The 26,759-nt window shown below is 41.3% G+C and overlaps 1 protein-coding gene across 1 annotated transcript in view; it reads left to right on the forward strand.

Annotated features, from left to right (window-relative positions):
• Positions 1–16,610, forward strand: part of LOC134490049 (serine/arginine repetitive matrix protein 1-like) — a 58,745-nt gene extending 42,135 nt beyond the window's left edge. The window contains exon 4 of the mRNA XM_063292933.1: positions 16,503–16,610. The gene's annotated coding sequence lies outside the window, so the exon portion shown is untranslated. The remainder of the gene's footprint in view (positions 1–16,502) is intronic.
• Positions 16,611–26,759: the final 10,149 nt, after the last annotated feature.

The raw sequence follows: 26,759 nt of genomic DNA on the forward strand, positions 1-26,759 counted from the left end.
CCAAAAAATTGGGTTCGGCTTATCCGCAGATGGGGTCATCCGTATATATGGTAAACGTATCAGACATTGAGCTATCTCACACTGTGTGTCATCCCTTTGAGGTAGACCAGACTGGGAAACCTAAGATATGAATGCTAATACTACTTTTATTATAAGGTTACAGAAACAGAATCTTGCCAGTCCGAATGCACCTCCCCCTCCTTCCCTTTATCTACAAGAGAACCGGGGAGGGTCAAGCCTGAGACGCTTTCTCAAATTACATTTCTGCCCAAGACTCAAATTCCTTTCGTCTGACCATTGTCTTGGTTGTGGCTGTTCCTCCTGTTCCTCAAGGTTATTCCTTCTGTCCATTACATCATGTCAGACCACTGGTTCTACAGCTATCTTCATGCAATGTATTTCCAATAGCAGTTGCTTTTCATGATTTCCTGATTTTGAGCCGCTGAATGCTCTTCAAGGGTAGAGTTGTCACTCAACAGGCTAGATTCTTTTCTTTCTCCAGTCACCTTGAGAATATTAAGAACATTAGAAAACTAGTTGTGACAGTTTTAGAATTTGCTGAAGGACACTTAAAATTCTCTTCTCTTTGGGACATCCAGACTCTACCCCCCACCCCAAGTTCAGACCCCTTTGTTCTCTATAGTCTTGGGGAAGGCCTTTTTTTAAAAATTGTGCCTTTATTATTTTTATAAATAACTCAAGGTGGCGAACATACCTAATTCTCCTTCCTCCTCCTATTTTCCCAGCCATGCTATTTGAAAACCTTTCAAGAGGAGACATTGTACTTGTATGCTTTGCCACTGAACTTGCTCTGCAGGATTGTAAGATAATAAGGGAAGGAAAAAAGGAAGAGAATAATTTAAGACTGTTGTGAATGTAACATGCATGACCAACCTGACTTGGCTTTTTTTAAAGCAAAGGAGGGAATTTGGTAGAAGCAGGTGGGGAGAGGTTGGTAAAAAGGGGGTTTTCCATCTCCCCAGCGGCCTCCAATTAACAAACTGGAATCTCCAAGGAGGTGAGGAATTCCAAGTAATTGCAGCAGAGAAACATTTGCTCTGGGAAACCTCTACTTCTTAGAAATAGGAAAGACATACGATCAGGAATTTGTGCTGGTTTTTTCCCCCTTTTTTAAATTTCAGTTTGCTATGTTGTGCTACACCTCATATTCTTTATGGCTCTGTAACGCTTACGGAATTGTTTATTATCAGCCTTCCATCAAACAGCAGGGTGTGTTCATGAGGATATATAATTTTTATTTAGAAACATTTTGTGACCTGTTATAATATTTGTAACGTCTCTTCCAGGAGAGGAGGTTTGGGACTTCTAGGCTTGTACCTTGTAGGCCTCAGCAATTAACTAAAAAGGCATGTGATGATGAGAGAGAAGGATCAGGCTACAAAAGACGGTATAAACACTTAGGTAGGGCTAGAAAAGAACAAGAGTCTTTATCTACAGGACTAAAGCATTCCAAATATATGGCACCATACACAATCATAGGGAGTAAAATAAAACTATTGGCTTAAAGATTTTAAATATCATTATATGTGCACTCACATTTACAAACAAAAATAAATACAGTAAGAGAAAGGAAACCCAATAAAAGTAACCCAATATTGGAGAGTTAAGAAGAAAAATAAGGACTGGAAAACATAAGGTTAGTAGAAAAAATTCAAACTTAAAGGCTTGTCAGTGAGAAATGGAGGCTGGAAAAGGAGGGAGCAGTAAGCAATCTGGTCTGGCAAGAAAGTAAGAGCTTTATTATTAAGAAAGAAATAAACCTATGCTTAAAAAAAGACAGCACAAGAGCATACAGGTAGTCCTTGATTCACAACCACAATTGGGACTGAAATTTCCATTGCTACACGATGCTGTCGTAAAGCGAGACGTCACATGACTGCATCACTTGGTGACGGCAATCCTGGCACTCCCTGTTGCCGTTGTTAAGCCAATTCCCTGGGTCGTTAGGCAAGGCGCCACCCCGATCCAAGCCATTCCTGGCTTGGTCCCTCTCAGCCCCGAGCCTTGGTAAAGTGAGGGACTGCCTCCCCTTTAACTCCCCCAAACTGCCTATCTCCCCACTATCTCTGCCTTTTTGGCCACCCTGCACCCTGCCTTGTGGGGTGGCAAGCAGCCCCAGAACCGTGCAGCTCTGGGGCTGCTTGTTATGCTGTGGCTCAGGACTTCTTAGTGTGCCGCAGCTCTGGGGCTGCAAGAAGCCCCAAGCCACAGTGTGAAGCCACCGCTCCCGGGAAGCCCCAGCAAGCCCCAGCAGTGCAGCGCGGAGCCACCGTGCCCCAGAAAGCCGCAGCCACTCCAGCCCAGTCCCAGCCGCAGTCGCCCTCGAGGCTGCTGCCACCCTGTGCTCCACCGCCCCAGCTGGCCTTCTGTCTTCTTGCACCCTCTGCTGACGAGGTGTGTCCGCCCTGGCCCTTTGCAAGGCAGCTGCTGGCCACGTGAGGCCATCTTCCCCAGATCTCTCAAGGAAGCTGCTGTGCACGACCTTGGGAGGAAAGCCTCATGCGGCCAGCAGCTGCCTCGCAAGGGGCTAGGCCAGGCATGCTTGGCCAGCAGCGGGAGGAAGGTGGTGACGCAGGTCAGCTAGGGTGGCAGGGGCCGTGGAGCACGGGGGGCCAAAAGGGCATAGATGGGGGAGATAGGCAGGTGGTGGGAGTTGAGGCACCCCTGCTGTCCTAAGTGTGGGCGGGCTGCCAAGTCCCCTCATTCAGCGCCACCATAACAACAGTCACTGAACAAATGGTTGTAAGTCAGGGACTACCTGTATTGTTTAGCCAAAATCTTTTAACCAGCATGTATTGAACCAGACATAATGATCTGGCTTACATTAAATTCTAAGCCATAATGGGTGGGTTTATATATCGTGCTAAGCTAGAAGCAAACACATCTCATTGTGACTTAGTGCAGTGTTTGAAATAACTTGGTTCAGGTGCGATTAAATCCATGGAGTGCATTTTTCTTGTTTCTGCCCTTCGTTCCAATTTAAGATGATAGCTACTCAAACCATTATTAAAACATTTTCCCAGTCATACTGAACGTTTTTATGTAAGCTACCGCTTGTGTGTCAGAAATCCTAAAGTCATCTAATGCAGGGCAAAACTCTGCTACTTAGCAACATGGATCACTTGTGAGAATGTTACCATCACAGGACAGCAATGAGCATCTGCAGCAGCAACCTTGCTTACATTTGAAAATCATTGAACGTTTTATTATGTATCAGGTTTTATTTATTATATTCAATTTCTGGTCAATTACTATCATAAAGTTTTGATCTGATTTATGTGAACTTAGCTATTATGAAGTTGAAATTGATTATGTATTGCCTATCAAGAAAAGTCAAACACAGTCTTTGGGTTATAGATCTTGAGAAACTGGGTGGATGAACATCTATATTTTTTTAATTAATAAAAATAGAATTTTAAATTTTTGTTGGTTTTTTTTTAAAAATAAAATACTTTTTATCTAAAAATTATGATTTTCATCTCAAATATACTAAATATATAATAACAGCTTTATAGAAAGGAAGGGAAAGAATGCAGAGTGTGACTTCTGGAATTTTTTCCACCACTTAATAGCAGCTCAGTTCTGGGTCATGTAACTAGGAAGAGGAAATGGGGTCTAGAACAGAGGAACCACCAGCATTTCAGGCTGCTGCCCAACTGCCTAAATGCACTGGGGCAATTCCCAGTTCTTAGCTGGACCCAGCCCGTTTTTGGTACCTGATCTTTCTTTTGCTAGCTTCTCCCACACCAGACTACACCCCATTTTGTTCTGTTTTGGGAGTATTCTTCTGGTGACAGATAGGCTGATGAAGTCCTGAGTCCTTTATTTCCAACAATGAAAACACATTTATTTATCATATTTATACCCACCACAATTGCAAGACTGAATTAATTACACTATCATAGTCAAACACATTTACCTATTAAGCAAACACTCTTCTTTCTGTTTTTTTATCTCATGAAAATGGCTCTATCCTGTATAACTCCCAATTCCTGAAAGTTGGGCCTTCTGCTTCTTTTGTTTTGCTGTTTATTCATTCAGTTGCTTCCAACTCTTCGTGACTTCATGGACCAGCCCACACCAGAGCTTCCTGTCGGTCATCAACACCCCCAGCTCCCAGGGATGAGTCCGTCACCTCTAGAATATCATCCATCCATCTTGCCCTTGGTCAGCCCCTCTTCCTTTTGCCTTCCACTCTCCCTAGCATCAGCATCTTCTCCAGGGTGTCCTGTCTTCTCATTATGTGGCCAAAGTATTTCAGTTTTGCCTTGAATATCATTCCCTCAAGTGAGCAGTCTGGCTTTATTTCCTGGAGTATGGACTGGTTTGATCTTCTTGCAGTCCAAGGCACTCTTAGAATTTTCCTCCAACACCACAGTTCAAAAGCATCTATCTTCCTTCTCTCAGCCTTCCTTATGGTCCAGCTCTCACAGCCATATGTTACTACTGGGAATACCATTGCTTTAACTATGCGGACCTTTGTTGTCAGTGTGAGGTCTCTGCTCTTGACTATTTTATTGAGATTTGTCATTGCTCTTGTCCCAAGGATTAAACGTCTTCTGATTTCCTGACTGCAGTCAGCATCTGCAGTAATCTTCGCACCTAGAAATACAAAGTCTTTCACTGCCTCTACGTTTTCTCTCTCTATTTGCCAGTTATCAATCAAGCTGGTTGCCATAATCTTGGTTTTTTTGAGGTTTAGCTGCAGGCCAGCTTTTGCACTTTCTTCTTTCACCTTCATCATAAGGCTCCTCAGTTCCTCTTCGCTTTCAGCCATCAAAGTGGTATCATCTGCATATCTGAGATTGTTAATGTTTCTTCTAGAGATTTTAACTCCAGCCTTGGATTCCTCAAGCCCAGCACGTCGCATGATGTGTTCTGCGTACAAGTTGAATAGGTAGGGTGAGAGTATACAGCCCTGCCGTACTCCTTTCCCAATCTTAAACCAGTCCGTTGTTCCGTGGTCTGTTCTTACTGTTGCTACTTGGTCATTATACAGATTCTTCAGGAGGCATACAAGATGACTTGGTATCCCCATACCACTAAGAACTTGCCACAATTTGTTATGGTCCACACAGTCAAAGGCTTTAGAATAGTCAATAAAACAGAAATAGTTGTTTTTCTGAAACTCCCTGGCTTTTTCCATTATCCAGCGGATATTGGCAATTTGGTCCCTAGTTCCTCTGCCTTTTCTAAACCCAGCTTGTACATCTGGCAATTCTCGCTCCATGAATTGCTGAAGTCTACCTTGCAGCATCTTGAGCATTACCTTACTGGCATGTGAAATGAGTACCACTGTTCAATAGTTTGAACTTTCTTTAGTGTTTCCCTTTTTTGGTATGGGGATATAAGTTGCTTTTTTCCAATCTGATGGCCATTCTTGTGTTTTCCAAATTTGCTGGCATATAGCATGCATTACCTTGACAGCATCATCTCGCAAGATTTTGAACGGTTCAGCTGGGATGCCGTCGTCTCCTGCTGCCTTGTTATTAGCAATGCTTCTTAAGGCCCATTCAACCTCACTCTTCAGGATGTCTGGCTCTAGCTCACTGACCACACCGTCAAAGCTATCCCCAATATTGTTATCCTTCCTATACAGGTCTTCCATATATTCTTGCCACCTTTTCTTGATCTCTTCTTCTTCTGTTAGGTCCTTGCCATCTTTGTTTTTGATCATACCCATTTTTACCTGGAATTTACCTCCGATGTTTCTAATTTTCTGGAAGAGGTCTCTTGTCCTTCCTATTCTATTGTCTTCTTCCACTTCCGCGCATTGCTTGTTTAAAAATAATTCCTTATCTCTTCTGGCTAACCTCATGAATTTTGCATTTAATTGGGCATATCTCCCCCTATCGCTGTTGCCTTTTGCTTTCCTTCTTTCTTGGGCTACTTCTAGTGTCTCAGCAGACAGCCATTTTGCCTTCTTGGTTTTCTCTTTCTTTGGGATGTATTTTGTTGCTGCCTCCTGAACAATGTTGCGAACTTCTGTCCATAGTTCTTCCGGGACCCTAACTACTAAGTCCAGTCCCTTAAATCTATTCTTCACCTCCACTGCATATTCCTTAGGAATATTAGTGAGCTTATATCTAGCTGATCTCTGGGTCTTCCCTAATCTCTTTAGTCTGATCCTACATTGTGCAAGAAGAAGTTCATGATCTGAATTACAGTCAGCTCCAGATCTTCTTTTTACCGATTGTATAGATGTCCGCCACCTTTGGCTGCAAAGGATGTAGTCAATCTGATTTCGGTGTTGTCCATCTGGTGAAGTCCACGTATAAAGCCGTCTCTTAGGTTGCTGGAAGAGAGTGTTTGTTATGCAGAGTGAGTTGTCTTGGCAAAATTCTATCAGCCTATGTCCTGCTTCATTTTGTTCTCCCAGGCCATGCTTACCTGTAATTCCAGGTGTCATTTGACTGCCCACCTTAGCATTCCAGTCTCCTGTGATGAAAATAACATCTCTTTTAGGTGTGTTGTCCAGTAGGTGTTGCAGATCCTCATAGAACTGCTCTACTTCAGCTTCTTCAGCATCTGTGGTTGGGGTGTATATTTGGATCTCTATGATGTTAGATGGCTTGCCCTGAATTCGAATTGAGATCATTCTATCGTTTTTCGGATTGTATCCAAGCACTGCTTTAGCCACTTTACTATTAATTATGAAGGCTACTCCATTTCTTCTGTGGTCCTCTTGTCCACAGTAGTAGATCTGGTGGTCATCTGATGTGAAGTGGCCCATTCCAGTCCATTTCAGTTCACTGACGCCCAAAATGTCTATCTTTAATCTTGACATCTCACCAATAACCACATCCAATTTGCCCTGGCTCATAGATCTCACATTCCTGGTTCCAGTGGTGTGTTGATCCTTAGAACATCGGATTCACCGTTCACCACCAGCACCGTTGGCCGCTAGCCGTCCTTTCGGCTTTGAGCTAGCTGCGTCATCACGTCTGGGGCTAGTTGGACTCATCCTCTGTTCCTCCCCAGTAGCATTTTGACCATCTTCCGACCTGGGGGTCTCATCTTCCGATGGTATACCGACATATCTCTGGTTGTACTGATCCATTTAGTTTTCACAGCAGGAATACTGGGGTGGGTTGCCATTACCTTCCCCAGGGATCGCATTTAGTCTGCCCTCTCTGTCATGACCTTCCCGTCTAGGGTGGCCCTTCATGGTTTATCTCATGGCATCATTAGGTGCTCAAGCTCCAGCACCATGACAAGGTAACGATCCTTTGCTGAAGTTTACCTTTTTTTTGCTTCTTTTACTTTGACTAAAGTCAGGTACAAAAATATAGACTGATAGGCTTATTGTTATTCTTTGTTTATGAGGTACTGTAGTGAAGTTGAGTCAAGACAGAAAGTTTAGCTAAAACAGAAAGAACAGGAAAAATGATCAAAGGCAGAAGAAAAAGTTGAATTGATATTCCCCTCCCATTACATTCTAACGTAGCTTGTTTTGCCATAGATCATAAGTGCTGTATATATATTTAATAAATTAAGTATAAAAAGTGCTATCTTAAAAATACATTGCTGACCTACAATCTGGCATCTTTCACCACTGGTCAAGGCTGGCTGAGGCTGCTGGAAGATATGGCCCTCAGATGCTGCTGAGCTACATGCTCCCTGTTCTCTTAAATACTACTATATTGAATTGCACATTAGCAATGTTTAATGATCAGAGTTGTATCATTGTTTAAGAAATGTAAATAACTTGCATGGCAACCTTGATTCTTGGTGATTAAAAATGTTTGAATTATTTAAATCATTTTCATATTAATAAATACAATATTTTAGGGGAAGAACAACTATAAATATTGGATGAGGAAAAAGACAATCCAAAGAATGCTTAGGAAAACAACCTGAAAGTTGAATTTTAGAGAAATTAAAATTTAAAATATGATGATATATGTGAGATGGGGAGAGAAGAGCTGGCAAGAGAAATGGTCCTAGGATTTCAATCTTTGATTGATAAGATAAGAGCAAGGTTTCTTTCTCTGTTCCCTGTGGGATATTTTAATTCAAACAAAAGAAGTTAGCAAGTACTGTGGCAAGCCAGTACTGTGACTGTTTTTTATTTGAGGGATAAATAACTAACTACCCCAAAACGATAAATGCTAATATTATTTTCTCTCTTACATCAGCTCTTTTCCTGACAGTATGGTATCTAGGTGGGGTGAAGGAGATTATATTGTGTTGTTGTTTTTAAGCATTTAAAGCTTTAGATAACAATATTATTGTATGAACAGTAAATATGGGATATACATACTGTTCCTGTTTAGAGGTACAGAATTCCATGCTTAATTAGAGAAGGACTACATTTACTTTTCCACAAAGATCCGCTTTTCCACAAAGGCTACTAATGGCCCTTTCCTTTCCCTTTCTTTCCCCTCTTTTTATTCTGTCCAACTCTCAACAGTCTCTCCCCCTCAAGTCTTCCTCCAAGTTCTCTTAACGTTCTGCCTCACCTTCCTAATGTAATACCCAGTTAATCCTTTGCTTACTTCAAGAGAATACAAGTGGCGTACCATTTCATCACAGGTGGAATGCCGTATCAAGCTCACGTCCGTATCTGTACAAGAAGAGAAAGAAAGAATTGTAGCTTTTATTATGTGAAGTTTATGTTCATTCCCCCCTCTTTCCTAGTTGCTTCCTCTGAACAGTTATTTCTATAAATGTTGACCTAAGGCAGGCCTCTTTGGTGAAGGATATGCTGCCCTGAGAACTAGTTACTGGGGACTTACTAAATGTTGGGGGATTTTTTTTTAAACTTCCCATAGAAGACAGGTGAAAACATGATGGGATGGATGCAGATGTGTCTGTATGCGTGTCTGCATTTTGTAAAGAATCGCAAGCCACCAGGCAGAAAGGACTATATAGTGTGACATACTTTTGTGGGCAAAATGTAATGTTCCTGCTGCCTTTGTACAAAATGTACAAGTTTTCTTTCTAGGGCAAATGTCTTAGGTTCTTCCCTCCTGCCTTAGTTTAACGATACCAGCTTTCATTATCCAATTTAGAGCCTGTCCCCACAATAAATTTTTCATGTTTCCTGTAGCCACACATAGAGGCTGCCCTGTTGCCCCTTCTCAAACATCTTCCCTCCAACTTGCCTTTGCTGATCTAAATCCTGACAGTGGTCCAGCAGTTAGTGGAGGAAAAGTACTGCCTGTATTGCAGGTGATTAGTATCTTTCACTTGTTTCTTTGAGCACTGCAAGAGCCCACCTGCTGTCTCTTGTCATATCAGTGATTCACATCACTGGTAAAGTTTTGCAAACTATAATCCAGCCACCAACTGTGTAGCTAGTCAGTTAACGCTTTGTGTTTCACAAAGAGCAATACAGTAGCATTGTTGGTGTCACTACTATAATTACAGATTTGACTGTATCCCAGGCCTTCCTTGAGTCCAAGAGATAATAAGTGACTGCATTTAATATTTATTTATTTCATTTAGTAGAATAATCTGTATGCTGCCTACATATTGGACTCTAGGTAGCTTAAATTATTAAAACCATAACAATATAATGCATATAGTAAAATCACAAACAAAACCTAATCTTCCCTCACTACAGTCAGCTGCTGAGGATCCCTCATTCCAAAGGACTGTTTCTACCTCCCTGTTTCCATCCACCCCTCTTCCTAAATACCAGAAAGGTGGGGGCATTCAGAACTCAGAGGGGCAGATTATTCTATACTGAGGTGGCTACTACTGAGAAAGCCATCTTATAGGTCCCTGTTCCTTTGACCTCTCAGCGGTGGATTCTTGCAGCACCCCTTCCCAGTTAAGAACCAGTTTGGTCTAGTGGTTAAGGTGCTGGGCTAGAAACCGGGAGTCTGTGAGTTCTAGTCCCGCCTGAGGCATGAAAGCCGGCTGGGTGACCTTGGGCCAGTCCCTCTCTCTCAGCCCAACTCACCTCACAGGATTGCTGTTGTTGTGGACAAAAAAGGAGGAGGAAGGAGTATTAGGTATGTTCCCCAGCTTGAGTTATTTTCTAAAAATAATAAAGGCGGGGTAGAAAATGAATGAATGAATGAATGTGTTGGTCGGCCAGATTCCACCTGGAACAGAAATTCCTGAAGGTGACAAGGGCCCAAGCTATAAAGAGTTTTATGGGTAATTGCCACAACCATGAATTGGGCCCAAAAGCCGCCTGGAAAGCACTGCAACTCCCACAATATAGATGTTATTTTATTAAACTTGTACCAATTCATAGGTGGGCACTTACATTCTGTGCCACTGGCAGCTCCCAGGTCATCTTCAATGGCATCCTCATGTAGATCAAGTTACAGTAGTCTGAGATGAAAGAAGAATGAATCACTATCTTCAGTGCCTCCTGATCCAAGAAGAGTTGCAACCAGTAGATCAGGTACAGCAGGCAAAAGTCTCTCCTAGCAATGGATTCCCCCTGCTGCTGTACCAAGAACTGTGAATCCAGAACATTCAAGATCACATACCTGTTCCTTCAAGGGCAACACCACCTCTTCAAGAACAATAAATGAAACATCCATGGATTCAGAAAGCCTCTGCACCAACAGGAACTCTCTCTTGTTAGGATTAAGTCTGTTTCACTTCATCCAATGCCTTACAGCCTCTAGAAATTCAACCAAAATTTCTACATCATCTCCTGCTTGGCCTGCCATGCAGATGTAAAGCTGGGTATCATCTACATATTAATGATACCTAAACCAAACTGACAGATGATGTCAACCAGCAGCTTCATGTAAATATTGAAAAGGGTGGGGAAGAAGGCCAAGATCTGCACTGGCATACCCAAGGGCTTGATCTCCCCTCCCCCATAATCCTGGCTGAAACTAAACATTCAGGACAGAGTGAACGGTTGTAAAACAATGCCTCCAGGCAGCAAAACTTGTGGTTGACCAAAAAGGATATCATGATTGATGGTACTGAATGCCAATGGGAGGACCAGGAGGGGTGCATCACTCATATTGTCAGCCTGCAAGGTAGACCAAGTCAGGAAACAGGCACCACAAGAATTCCAGGAATGCTACTTTATTGTTATAGGCTATACTAGCAGAAACTTGAAAGCCTGTCAGAGTTTCTCCTTCTGCCATCTTATACCAAACTAAATCATGGTGGGGTTATTTTGATTTTTTTCCCCAATGTCTCCAACCTTCCCAGGACTGAGCTTTTTCCTTCCTTAACAGCTCGTATGTTCATTCATCAAAGTTATATCTACCTTCCTTTACACCACCTTTCTCATCAGTATAATTCTTCTCTCCCATGCGCAAAGACAGCCCAGGCAAGTCATTACAGGAAATTTCTACAGGTTTCCTCCCCCCACCCTCATTTGCAGATGGGCCTGGCAACTCCCCAAGCCACGTTTGGCCACAAAGAGTCAGTTCCCCCTTCCTTCTTGTTGCACGGCAACTGGCACTGGAGAGTCTAACATGGAAGAAAACAATGAGTCTTCTTGATTCTAGGGATTATTGTCTACTGATGGTGGCAGGTCACAGGGATGTGGTTTATGCAGGAATTTCAGGTGGAAGGTATGAAACATGGAAATCTGTTGCTCTCTCCCACAATCTCTCCAATTATTAAAGTGAATAAGGTATTCCAGATGTCTCCTCCTATGTCTAGAATCCAGAATATGTTCTACTTCATATTATTCTTCCCAGCAGAACTGAGGTGGGGGGTAGGGTAGGCAGAGTTTGAATACAATATGCAGGGTGGTTCCTCACAAAAACAGACACAACCAATGGAAACCTGGATGAATCTTCATTGAAGCAAGCAATTGCAAATGAAAGGCCACTGGCTGTGTAACTGGGAAGGAGGCAATAAACATTGTGCCCAGCTTTTGTAATGGTATGTGGGAATGATCTTGGGAGACAGGAGGGAGAGCTGCAGACTGGACAACCAGCATGTAAAAGGTATCTCAGCCCACAGAAGGTGGGGGGAGGGATGTGGGAAGCATTTCAGAAGGGATCCTTCCTAGTTTTCTGGAGAGTAAACAGAAAGGAAGGGAGAAATACTTTCAGTCTTGCAAGATTCTATTAATGTAATCTTACAATAAAGATGGAGCTATTACTCCTGGTTGTGCTTCTTGTCTGGACTACCTCACTGGACTAACACTAGCCTACTCTCACTAGCTCTTTCACCACCCTGACTGTTCAAGCTTCTCATTCTTCCAAGGCTCCTGAACTTTTGCTTTCCATGTTCTTCTTCTCCAGAGCACTGTGGTTCCGCACTTCCTCTGCCTCCTGTATAGAGGGAGGGGTATCCACCTGAGCCACAGGTTCCCTTTTTCCTTTGTCTAATGCTGGTCCCCCAAACTCTGAACTTAAGTCATCTCCAGATAAACAGAGCCTGAGGTCACTCCTTGTTCCTGATGTTCATTCTGTTAGTTCTCAGTGTAACAGCTGACCCTCCCACTATGGCTCTCCCACTGTGACATTCACCAGAGCACTGAATCTCTTCAAAGATGACAATCTTGTTGGCAGACTGCTAGAAAGCATTTGGCCCAGGAGAGATCAGAAAAGTCACACACCAGGCATTTCTATAAAAATAATTTTATTTACAGAAAACAAACATATTTAAAGGCTGTTTGCTGAGGAGAGATTTCTCTCAGCTGCATATTCTCTGCAAGCCTACACAGAAGGGAAACTGAAACTAAAACAAGTTCAGGCAAGTTCCTCCCTTAGGCAGTGCAACCATTAACACGTGAAAAGGGGACAATTAAATTCAACCTCTTCACCCAGCCAAAATGATTAGTTACCATAGTAACCTTAATCTGTAGTAGAAAACATGTTAACAAATCTATCCCCATTTCCTGCTTGTTCACTACCACCCCATGTCCTCCGCCTATGCCACTAACTGCCAGCTCCTGTCCAACTCAGTTCTAAATGTTTCCCCCAGCCAGTCACTTTCTATTCACCTTCTCCATCAGCACCCAACTGGAATGTGTCTCACTCTTTCAGTCTTCTGCATACCAGCTCTTCCATATCCTTCCTGTCACCATTTCTAGCTCTTGATCTCTCTCCTCCATCATTATCTCACTATGGCCATTGCCAACTTTCTCTCAGCCTGATCTCCTCCACTTAACCCTTCTTCTCTTTCCATCATTCTCCTCTGCAGCCTCTCCCAACAACCATTTTTCCAAACCATCCATCTCACAGTCTCCCTGACCCTTTTCTGTTTTGCTTTGTGGGGTTCCTTTATCTCCCACAGTCTCCATTCAGAGCACTCTGGGAACCACGGCCAGCTTGTCAAATTCTCCAAGCTGTGCCTTTGCCTGTAATTCACTCTCTTCTGGTCAGGGAGGAAGGGGCTGTAAGATACTACAGTATCTAGTGTTAGCCATGTGCTGTGCCACTATGATAGTTTAAAAAAGGAAAATATATATATTTGGAAATGTTTTCAGATTTACATAAATATACAATGTATTCAGAAAGTATAAGACCAATCCCTGAGAATAAAGAAGTGTAGAAATCCTTACCACAAGTTCAAAGTTGAAATATGTTTCGTATCTCAGGAAGCCATCAATTATTTCGTGTTCATTGTATATACAACTATTTTATAGTCATAACTATAGGAAGTCAAGGAACTCAAGGTATATTGTCTTACCCCATTTTATTTTCACAACAACCTTATGAAATAAATTGAGAGACAGTGGTACAGTATGACCCTGTGAGCTATATAGCAGGGTGAAGATTTGAATGGGGTCTACTTAATTATACTTCAGGGCTGGAGAACCTGTGGCACTGCAGATGTTGAATTATTTTTCCAGCATCCCTCATCACTGCCAGAACTGACTGGGGAACAGCATCTGGAGAACCACAGGTTCCAACCCACTCCTAGTTCATTAGCAAGAACTGTTGACAAACTGTAGCTGGCGGTACTACTTTTCTCTGAATGATATTTTTTATGAGAAAATTAACCAAGCTAGTATAGTTTGTTTTGTATGTTGCATTGATTCCTTCTCAATCAGCTAGAGTTCATTTATCATAACCCAGAGAATGGGAAGAGGTCCTATATCTAAATATTGAGTTTCTTAAGTAGCCAACAAGACCATATCTGAAATCTATTCATGCAAATGCAAAACAGAATTCATTCTGTAGCTCAACATTACAAATCAGAAAGTACATCACTGTTAGCCAGAGCATTGTGGAGGAGAAGCTGCCAGCCCCTATGGAGAGACCATGAAAGATTGCTAGGCAACCCCATGCTGCCATGTGGGAAAACGTCTTATCCTGAAATGGTGCCAACATTTTCACCATGTGTTTTACTTTTTTTTTTTCAGAGAAAATGTTGCTGTACTTAGGAATGTTCAAAGGTCATTTGTCAAACGAGTAAGGAAATGTTTAGAAGAAAATGGCAACCAATTTGAACATTTAATTTATATAATAAATTGTCTGTGGGCTGACTTTGGGTACGCCCTGTATATATACATGCACATATGCATGCACACGCACACACATACCTACATTGCTGTGGGGAATGACTTAACCATATGAGACTTTTAGGAAAAGTATGGATATGAAAGAAGAACCATTAGTACAGTTAGAACATCGTTCAGAATCAAGGCTCCAGAAAGTGATGCTCACTTGGATTCATAATATTAAAATTTCATATTTAGCACATTTACCCTTAACTTAGAGGAAGAATTCTTTGCTATGAAATTGGGGAATGGGGGAAGGGATTTCCAGAATGTGTAAAAAAAAAACACCTCCCACTGAGTTTCTAAAGTTGAGTCTGTACCCTTGGTTGCCACAGTTCTGAAAAAAGCTGGAAGTGGGAGAATGATCACAAGATACGCCATGCTTCTAAAGGAGGAACAGTCTGGTGTGGGATGATTTAGTACTGATAATAATTCTGAGTTCAGATTCTGGCAAGAATGAGATTCAAATCCTGCAACATAATAACATAATGTCAGCATACACAGGCTGACATTACAGGAATCACAAGCCCAGTTATAAGTGTTCAGTGTCTCCAACTCACAACATTTCCAGATAAATACAGTGAAATTGGGAAGAATAGTTAAGAATCTGAGAAGGCAACAACAGATTAATGATTAAGCACTATCATATACTCATAAGCACACCAGATTTTTAAAATGCTCATCCTTCCTGCTTCTTCCTCTACCAGTTGCAAAAACTAGCAGCTTAAAAATTAGTTTGAAAAGATAACTCTGGCCAGCAATGATTTAAAGCCTTAGCAAAATGTTACTACTGTTACTTTGGCCTGTAGAGCTTTCTCTTTTCTGAAAGGCAAAGGAACAAATTTTTAAACTCAGCCTCAAGAGTAAGGAGATACCACTTCCTTAGCTGAATTAGAGGAGTGGCACCATATGAAAGAAGGCCATGACCTTTCTCTGGGTGGAGAATGAAGCAGAAAAATGTCTGGTTTCCTCCTACGTGTGTATGCTCCATCCTGATCCAAGCCTAGGAGCAGTTGCTGTAATTACTCCAGTTCCACATTGCCACATACCCTGTAATATGGGATGCTTACTCAGATAATTTCATCTCTGGCCTTTTGCCTTTGCCATAAGCTGACACAGCTCCCCTTTGACTTTTCTTAGAGCTGCACCACTGAGGCCAGGGCTGAACATTAATCCTGTCCATTTTATTAGTATTTCAGCAAACACAGGGTCCCTCCCTCCCTTTCATGGCAGAGGCACTTCTCCAGTCACAGGCCTCTTATTGCTCCAGAAGAAAAGGTAAAGGGGGAGGACACCCAGCTTTCTGTTCTTCAGTGACGTTACTCGCTGATACAAATTTCATAAAAGGGCCTATGAGTAGTTTTGATAGATTACATGCAATTACATACAGTAAAGCAATAGGAATGTTGGCAATTACATTCAACACATGAACAGTCTGTGGATCTGCATGGAGATTGTTCATTAGTCTGTGTGTGTGTGTGGTATTCAGTGTTAACATTTGTAGCTTCAAGTTACATAAGACGCATATGGGACAGGTATATTGAGTTCCTCGGTTCATGCTGTTTTCTTCTTGCTCCAGCCATTTCCTTTGCTCCTGGCTCATTTACTACAATTTTAGAAAATATCCAAAACTCTGTATCAGAGAAAAAAGGGGAAATTGGGTGGAGAAAGTTATGAAGTATGAAGGGAGAGCCTTGGTGCTTAATTTCCCAAGTGCACTTTTTGCTATTAAAGTTAGGCATCTATGCCTTTAATGTTGGGCGTAAACAGGGAAGATACAGGAATGGAGGCCTCATCACAAGTGGCTTGGTCTTAAATTCCTGCATTTTTAAAAACTAATTTAGGTAGAATTGCATATATAATTACCAGGAAAGCTTATCAAATATTGCAATAGCTTAGAAAACCAAAATATCAAGGTAAGCTATTATTCATCTATAACAAGATTATGTATTTTAATACCCACACACACTTTAAAAATATGTTCAAAATGTTTCTCTATATGGGTTTTTTATTTTTAGAACTTCTGTTGGTTACTCATTCATTCTTGTGAAGATCTCAACATATTTCTTCTCCACTTCATTATTTCCAGGTATATGGGCATCAACTCACAAACATTTTGATTTATGCAGTGAAAATGCACAGCTTTCAGGTGAAATGTAGGCCTCTGTTTTGCAACAAGTTGAAGAAAGAAAGAATGATGAGGTATGACAATGTTTGAATGATTCCCATCTTACTGGATAAGATTATGTTCCTTCTAAAGCAACCTCAGGCCATAGATGGTTTAGAATCACAAATCTTGCAACATAGCTACACATCTCAGAGAAGCATGACTAATAAGATGCTTTTGTTACAAACTAAAACAATTAAACATAGCCACATTGGTCCATTAAAAAAGTATACAGTTGGGCAATATGATGCAGATTGAAGCATAGCGTACCTAGTATTTTGGAATAAAAAAGCAATGTTGTCCTCCAAATTTGGAAAACAAATGTCAGATTATCTCTTACCTTTCATCTACTATGCATTTTATCCATACCTACCTGGCCTGAGAGAGAGCAGAAGTAAAAAACAAAACAAAAAGCATGATGGTGTTTACATTAGCAAAATGGAGATTAATTTTGGATGAACAAGGGGGAAAGGCCAATTAAAGCCAAATGGTGTATTCCTCTTAAAAGTTGGAAGGAAAGGAGGCATGTGATTCCAGGTACTGCAAAGCTGCCTGCCTGCTTTTCACAGGTGTGTACTAAAAGTATTGTATAAGATGCGAAGCAGCCCTGAAATAATTTCCAGGAGTCTTAGATAAGCCTTCCATCAAAGTGCATGAAATGATGCTGCTCTAGAGTTCATTCTCTTCTCCAGCCTGATTTTGCCACCATGATTTCTTAGGGTTCTAGGGGCAGCTCCCATTTTTTAAAATAGGATTGATAGACTCTAACATGCTTTCTCTAGTGCAGAGATTCCTCAGACTTTCTGCAGTTACTGGCCACTACAGGATAAGCATTCAGAAAATGCAACCCACCAGTTAAACCAACCCTGCTCCTTACATTTTGTCTTTAAGAGTTTAGAGATCCACATTTTGGAAGGAGTAATGTAATGATTATCCTTGCAGCTGTGCATGCCTTTCCATCCCCTCCATTTAAAAAGGCATGTTTAAAACTAAATTTTGCATTAACATTTTAAATTCAGATGAAATATTTATTCATCCAAAATTAACCTCTTGAATTGTTGTCTGTCCTTCATGCCATAAAAACAACTTTTAGCACAAATTGTTACTCACAAATGTTCTTCGGTAGAAATCTCTGAATGCTAAAAGGGTTAAAGGCAAATGGGCTTTGCCCAATGCCATCATGTTATTAGTGATTCTCATAGTATATCTTATCTGCGCTTTTCTTTTGGGGTTCCTTCTTGCAGCTTTCTGGATGTTAGCATTCATTTGGGCTACCTGTCATTTGCATGCTTCTGTGAACCCATTTTCAGTCCCTGACCCATTTTCACAAACACCCATCTGTTGGCATTCATGGGGAGGCAGGGTTGGGGCAGACTGAACCATGATCATGGGGAGGCTGCAGCAGATTATCATGTGTTGTCCTCCATAGCCTAATGTAATGATTGACACCTAAGTACACTTTTGAAGTTTGGAGGCTAAATGACCAGAATTTAACCTGGTTTTCTGCTGTGTAGCATAGAATTAATGGTAAGAATTTGCCTCGTGGATGATTCCCTTATTGATCTCCACCTTTAATATGCCCCCATGTGAAAAATAAACTGATTTCAGGATGCTGTTTACTTCTTGATGCTGCCATGAATGATAGCACTTCATTTTGCAAAGTGTCTTACCACCATTCTCACCTTTAACTCCCTCCCCAACATGAAAAACAAGCTGAAAAAAAAATCCTGGGACATCATCAGGTGGCCTCCTTCGTTCACCAGAAGGTTAGAAGGGTAATGTAATGGTTGCCTATTCTAAAACACTATCAGACTCATGAGCAGGAATTCAAAGATATCTGATTTATTAAAGAATAGTATGCAGGATCACAGAGAAAGCTGAGAATGATAAAAGCGTGCCAAATGCAAACTAAAAACCCTTGGTGCAAATGAGATCCCTCCCCCCGTAGAATCTTCCCAAGTTCACAACCCCAGGTGCTCCTAACGGCTTCTGATGGTCTGCGGGAAAAGTCCTTGAACAGAGCACATAACCCAAACACATTCCATTGTAATGAACATAGATACAGAGCTTGGTACAAGGTTTCACAGCAGCTCCCTCCCAAACAAATGTGCATCAGCACCATGGCATGTGCAACATTACGATGTATACTGTACATTGAAACAGTGAACATGACAGGTAATTTGTAATTCCCATCCCTGCAGAAAGAGCCCATCCCTGCTCTAAATACACCACACTCAGATGGATCAAAGCATTGGTGTGATTCTATATCCATGTATTGTATGATGGCCTTTCATATAACAGGTTCACTGTAAATTGGGGAACTTGTATGTCTGTATTTAAAGCATGCACTCAGAAATTTCCCCATAAAATTCAGTTTATATTATTCATTAGCAAAGCCCAGCCTTTCAGTTTAGAATCACCTTTTCAGCTTTTTAGGGGCAAAGTTAGCTTTCAGAAAAGTGGACTCATTTCACAGTCAGTGTTTATATTTTTCTTGTGTCCTTTGGGCTCTTTTTAAAATCTCCAGTGGTTTCCCTCCTGCACAACGATTCCGGGAGGGAGTAGATCTGTCAGTTTTAAGAAGCCAGATTTAAAAAAAAAAACGTAATAGACTCATACTGGTTCATCATGAATGTGGAAGTATTCTAAATATAAGAGAAGCATACATCACCATTACCAGCTATCTGGAGCAATCCTAATCTACTGGTGATAATTTGTGTTTGACCCACATCAGTGGTAGGCAGTTACATTTAATCAATGCTAAGGGAATCAGGACAAGAGGGTCCTAAAATGCAGCCTGTTTTATGGAAGCATTTTCATGGCATGACCAAAAGTCTGAATATAGAGCCACCAATTACTCATTTCTGTCCTACATGGATGGATGGATGGATGGATATCCCACTTAACTTTTTTTTTCACCTAAAACTAACAGAACAATAATAGTCTAGGAGGTTTTCTTTGGGAAAGGTAAGCCTTGAGCTACTTACAACCATATCTGGAAGGATGAGAAAGAGCATTCCCCAAGAATTCACAAGATGAGAAGAATGACTTCTGAAAAAGTGCTTGTTACAAGTTTAATTTATAATGCGTTGTTCTGCTAAATTATGCAACGTAAGGGAGAAATCTAAAATACAATTATTGCAATGTGTTCATACTGAGATCTTGAATCTTCATTAAGCAAAATAACCTGTTTAATTCATGAAGCTCCTACTACATCAGCAAGTACCACAACAGTGCAAGGATCACTGAGGAATGCATGTACTCAAAGCTGACCACAGCAATTGCTACATAGAGTAAGATATTAAGAACCTTTTTGGTGGTAAATGTGATAGCAAATAGCACTGCATGGATGGGTGATTGCCAAGGTTCTTTTAAAATATACAGGATGCTTTTCCTGAGAAATATATCTGTTTGCATGAATGAACTATCCATGTACCCCCATTTCTAAGTGAAATCATCATCCCACACAGACTACCTCAGTAAAGAAATTTCCCACTGAAATCTCCACCACCGCTGGCAGTTTGCAAGTCCTTCTTTCTAGAAACGATGGCAGCATGACATTCTAAGCACTAACTCATTTCAAAGACCCCAACTGAGCAGTGATACATATATTAGCAAAACACTATTGTAGATGGGAGAAAAATCCTTCAAACTTCTAAGAATTAAATTTCCCCCTCCATTTTAACTGAAAAATTGTTTGCATAACTCACACTGACATTTCAATGCACTGATTCTTCACAACTCTAATTGCTCAAATTAATCATCAGAGAACTTGTTTGTGTGTGTCTGCACATATATATATAGTATATGCATGCCTATGTGTATGTTTACATAGCAACTGGTGAACAGTAAGTGTTGCACTATAAAAGTGGAGGAGCTGCTCAATTTACTCTGATAAAAAGTGTGTGGTAACATGTTACAAACCCTAAACACTCCCATCCACACCATTTCTTCTCCTTCACTTTTTTCCCTTCCCTCAGATTAAATTTAAAATTGATTTGCTGATACCAGACCGTTCATGGCTCTCAATATGTCATCACAGGTAATGAACCATGCCAGAGGTACATTTATAAACCTCGATTAGCTTCCTCCATCAGGAAAAGAATGGGGTTGCTTCTTGGTACGTTTTGAAAACTTGCTCTGAAGTTCTGAAATTCAGAAGAAGGGTAAAACAAAAAGGCTGCCCCCAAGAAATGTCTTCTACTAAAAGCGTTGTGGGGTTCTTGGTGCTCTGTGAGCCTGGCTGTTTTCTGCAAGAGCACCAAGAACTCAACAGTTTGACCCAGAGCTACGTATATTCTCTTCTAAAAGAGTTGCTGTCTGAAATAAAGGCCAAAACGGACAGGAAGCAGTAGAGCAGAATAAGGGTTACAGGGGAGTTAGAACAAATTACCCCTGCAGAAGCTGAGCCATCTCCTTAGCCAGTGTGACGATAACGTTTCTGATCTCACTTGGTCAATTCCACAGATATTTTATCCATTTAGTGACTTGGGTCACACATTGCACTAAGACATCATTGATTTAGGCTTAGCACATTGTGTGAATCCAACTAATGCAGTTTATAAACCATGGATTGGCATGTTTATATGAACCCAGCCAATTGTGGTTTAGTGAACAAATCACAGTGAAACCATGGCTTGGAAAAAGATGTTGATTTGATCAATGTCATAGTATTAGTATGGTCCATTTTCCAGTTGTGATATTTGAGGTGCTACTGTGGTCTTCCCCAGACTACATTACTATTACTCCAGTTGTTTTGGACTTCAACTCTGGGCTGGATACCAGCTGGGGAGAATCCAGTGTGGTGAGTCTTGGAATGTTCTCTGGGATTCTTTGAGCTTACTGTGCCTGAGGAAATTGATAGGCTTCTCTGCAGCATTACCATATATATTCATGGATAAGCCAAGAATTTAGGTGCCAAAAAAAAAAGCAGGTTTGGCTTATCTGCAGATGGACTTATCCGCAAGTCTATACAGTAGTTCTTTTACCCTGGCTCGTTTGGGTAGTCAGCACGTGTGAATTGTTCGATCAGGGAAGCTGTCCATGCCTCTTTGAGGGAGGGAGTTATGCCACCTACTTATAGAAGGTGATTGACCACTCCCTCTTGAAGAAGCCTTCCTCAGATTCAGCCAGTTTTTGATAACTTCTACCCTGTCTCCAACCTTCCCTTTTTGGAGAAAGTTGTTGAAAAAGTAGTGGTGGTTCAACTTCAGAAACTGAGAGGAAACGTGTCACTATCCCTGCCAGTCAGGATTCAGACCCAGTCTTGGGATGGAAGCAGCATAGGTTGCTGTGGCTAGTGACATCTGTCAGGACCTGAATTTGGAATTCAACGCTTCTGGTTCACTAAGACCTTTCAGTGGCCTTTGATACCATCAACCATAGTATCTGTCAGCCCTTTGAGGTAAGCCAGGTCAGGAAAAAGACTCCACAACTTTGACTGGAACTCAACTTTATTGATATAGGCCAGGGCTTCTCAACCAGGGTTCCATGGAATCCTAGGGTTCTGCAAGAGGTCACTAAGGGTTCCCTGGGAGATCACAATTTATTTTTAAAAATATTTCAAATCTGGGGAACTTCACATTAAAGAGGAAAGTTTCATTCTTTATTTTTAGTTTACGAACACTGTTAATGCATATACTTTATACAGGCCTACACATGAAACGAATACTATATAATAATTTTATAACTTCTGGCCTATATTTGAGCCTGAATGTGCAGGGTTCCCCAAGGCCTGAAAAATATTTCAAGATTCTTCCAGGGTCAAAAGGTTCAGAAAGGCTGATACAGATTATAGTAAGAGAATGTTGAAAGCCTGACTGTGCCTTATCTGATTCCCAGGCTTAATGCACGTTTTTGTAACCATTTCTGCATACAGGTATTTCCTCCAAAGTCATATCTGTGACTCTGTATTGCATCTTACTCGACTGCTTGCAGTGGTTTGGGGTTGGAGGCACTGTTCTGCAGTGGTTCTGCTACAACCCAAGCGGGTGGTTTCAGTCTGTGGTCATGGGGGAACAGTGCTTGAGGCCTAGATTATACCATTATGGAATGCCTCAGGGTTCAATGCTTTCCCTCATGCTATTTAATATCTAAATGAAGCCATTGGCGGATGTCATCCATCAGTTTGGGATGAGTTATCACCAGTATGCTGATAACACTCAGCTGTGTACTGTTACCCCTGGCCAAGGCAGAGATGCTGTGGAAAAATTGAATAAGTGCTTGAAGGCTGTCAGGGTCTGAATGGGGTGAAATAAGCCCAGATTAAATCCCTCAAAGACTAGGTTGCTGTACATTAGTAAATCTCCAGGAACATTGGCCCCACTAGTTACTCCAGATGGGGCCATGCTCCCTGAAGAAGTTAAGACCATGACGGTGGATGGGTTCTTCTGAACTCACACTACTGCTTAAACAGCAGTGGAAGCTGTAATCAGGGGGGGTGGGGCTTTTGCCCAGCTTTGGTTGATGCACCTGGAATCAGGAGGCCTTGGAATCAGTTATTTATACCTTTTTGCACCACCCAGCTAGATTACTGTAATCACCTCTACATGGGCCAGCCTTTGCAAACAACCTGGAAGTTACCGTGGGTCCAGATCTGGCAACAAGATTATTCATGGGTCAGTCCCATAATTGTATGGTAACATCTCTTCTAAAAGCATTGCACTGGCTACCAATAGGTTTCTGGGTCCAATTCAAAGTGCTGGTAAGGGCCTACAAAACTGTACACACTGTAGCATGGGATTACATCAGGCACCACCTTGCCAGAGTTGAATCTGCCCATTTGGTGAGAGAATTTCAGGAAGGCCTATTAAGAGTCTCCCCCTCTATCTGAAGTTAGGATAATATGGATAAGGCCACAGACCTTCTCTGTGGTGGCCCCCACACTTTGGAATTCCAAGCCCCCATAGATTCATAAAGTCCACTTCCTTGTGACATTTAGAAGATTATTGAAGACAGTTTAATTTCACTGAGACTTCAACCTTAGTTCAGTGTTATTGTGGTCCCTATTGGGGGAGGGATGATTTATTGTTATAGCTTTTAATGTGCTGTAACCCACCCAGAGTCTTTTGATTTGGGTCGGCTATAAAGCAGTGTTAAATATAAAGTTGCAGACCAAAGAGATACATCCATCCTGTCTGGACATGCTCCTATAAGAGTAGAGGTAATTTTGCAAGCCTGTATATTAGAACTTCAACACAAAGTATAAAGCCTTTGCTTCACATCTGTTGATCCATCCACAGCAGTCCCTTGATAGGTGAGATCCAGATGACTGGATCAGGGCAAATGTTGTCCCTGTTTCAAAACTGGAAAAAGAAGGAACCAGTGAATACAGACCAGTCAGTCTGAAATTAATTCTTGGGAAGATTCCAGAGCAAGCCATAAAGCAACATTCTTGTTACCAGAAGCCAGCACAGATTTGTCAAAAATTTGTCAGACTAATCTCATTTCATGTTTTCCATCAGATAACTTCTTTTATAGATTTTGGGAATTCTACAGTCATAACACTATAGAAATTGAATGAATGAATGAATGAATGAATGAATATCTTGACTGCAGCAAAACATCTAACAAAGCAACCCGTAACGTTTTAATTAGCAAGCTAATCTAATATGGACTAGATGGCATGCCTATTTGGTGAGCACACAGCTACTTTTAAAGTCATATTCAAAGAGTGCCCATCAATATGTCCTCATCAAACTGGAGTATCAAGGGGGTGCCACATTGTTTGCTGTTTGGTGAAGAGATAGTGAGAATACCTATCCAATCTGTGAATGACACAAAACTGGGTGGGATAGCTAACACTGTAGAAAACAAAAACAGACTTCAAAATGATCTTAGATAAATGTAATTATGTTTTCAGCCTATTTAAAAAAGAGAAATGCAAAGTTCATTTAGGAAAAAGAAATCAAATGCACAGAAATAATGTGGGAGATAGCTGGCTGCTAACAGCATGTGTGAGAAGAATCTTAGATCTTACTTGATCACAAGCTGAACATGAGTCAGTAGTATGACATAGCTGCTAAAAAGACAAATGCAAGTTTAGGCTACATTATTAGAAGCATAGTTTCCAAATGATGAAAAATAATACTTCTATTTTATTCTGGGTTGGTCAGACCCCACCTTGAATATTGTGACCCATACTAGATACCACATTTGAAGGAGGATTCAGGAAAGGAAATAGGTTCAGAGAAGGGCAATGTGGATGGTTAAAAGACTAGAAAATAAGTCTTACAGGAAGAGACTAGGTTTGTGTGGCTTTGGGGGAAAAAAAAGGCTGGATAGGATGATTCTTTTAAGAATGTGAAGACAAAGAGATTGGGCTTTAAGCTCCTTCCAAGAACTTTGTCTACCACAACATTAATTTCTCTAACCAAGAAGAAACTATCCATGGACATGCCCAAAGCACATGCTCTAAGGTTCCTTTAAATTTATTGTATCTTCAGCATAGAAAAGATTACCTTGTGGGGTAAATGTGATGTTCAGTTATATTCCAAAAATTTGGAACTTGTCTATGCATGAAGATCTCTGGGTATATCATGCCTGTGTGGAAAAGGTGATTTTTTTTTACCCTTGAAAAGATGTGGGTCTACTGGATATTAAAGTTTGGTTTAATGATATACACAGTTTGATGTAGTGGTTAAGGCACCAGGCTAGAAACTGGGAGACTGTGAGTTCTAGTCCCTCCTTAGGCACAAAGCCAGCTGGGTGACCTTGGGCCAGTCACTCCCTCTCAGCCCTAGGAAGAAGAAGGCAATGGCAAACCAATTCTGAAAAACCTTGCCAAGAAAACTGCAGGGACTTGTCCAGGCAGTCTTTGAGAATCGGACATGATTGAACAGATTAAAATAAAATGATTTATGATAACTCTTAGCCTTCTAGATGACTTTGCATATTGATTCCATAAAGTCTAGATTTAATTCACCAAATAGTATACTGATTGATTGATTATGTAACATCAAATTGTTTTCAGCTCCTAGTGACCAGACAGATAGATTTTCTCCGTGATGATCTGCCCCTAACCTGGTCTTTCAACTCTTCCAATGGTGTACTCCTCACCACTGTGAGTGAGTCCATCCACCTAGCTGCTGGTCATATTCTTCTTCTCTTTCCTTCTACCTTTCCCAGCATTAGATTCTTTTCCAGAGAGCTGGGTCTGTGCATAATGTGTCTGAAGTAGATTAATTTGTGCCTGGTCATTTGTGCCTTGAGTGAGAACTCTGGGTTGATTTGTTTTCTTGGCTGTCCACAGTATTCTCGGGAGTCTTCTCCAACACCAATACTCTTCCTATCCTACTTCTTCAAAGTCCAACTTTCACTTCCAGAGGGTGTCACAGGAAATACCCAATACAGGTAGTCCTTGGTTAACAAAGGTAATTGGGACCAAAATGTCTGTCACTAAATGATATGGTGGTAAAGTGTGATGTCACATGATCACATTGCTTAGCAATGGCAATCTTGGCAGTCCCCATTGCCATTGTTAAGCGAGGTTCATGGGTCATTAAGCGAGGACCTCCTCTCAACTTCCTGCTGGCTTCCAACAACCAAAGTCAGTGGGGAAGCCAGCAGGAAGTTGCAAGTCCCAGGTGGCTCACAAGCAGGCAGGCAGGTAAGTAGCTGCTGCTGGGTGGGGATGGGCACACGAGGGTGCACAAGGGGCTGCTGTAGCGTAAGTGTGTCAGGGTGGGGGTGGCTGCTGGCAGGTGTGGGAGACTTGCCAGAGTGCCTTGCAACCTTCCCTGCCAGATTCCCCATTGCCTTTGCTTGTGGGAAGCTGGCAGGGAAAGTCGCAAATGGCAGTTGTGTCTATGGGACGCTGCAACCGTCATAAATGCGGGCTGGTTTCCAAGCACCCAAATCATGATCGTGTGACCGTGGGGTTGCTGGGACAGCTAGAACTTTGAGGACCAGTCATAAGTACCACTCGTTCAGCGCTGTTATAACTTTGAACCGTCACTGAACAAGTGGTAATTAACTGAGAACTACCTGTATTAGCATTATTTTGAAACCACAGAAAATAGTTTCTTTCCCCCTTTATCTTTGTTATTTTCTCTTTTTCTTATTTTTTACTGTTCTGTTTATTTAGGTTTCGTTTCATAGTTTTTATGATATTTTAAATGAAATAAAATTTAGTTGAAAATTCAAAGTGTAGCTGGAAAAAAAACCAAAACAAAAAAGGGT

This window comes from Candoia aspera, chromosome 2 (genome assembly GCF_035149785.1).
Source record: "Candoia aspera isolate rCanAsp1 chromosome 2, rCanAsp1.hap2, whole genome shotgun sequence".
NCBI classification, from domain to species: domain Eukaryota; kingdom Metazoa; phylum Chordata; class Lepidosauria; order Squamata; family Boidae; genus Candoia; species Candoia aspera.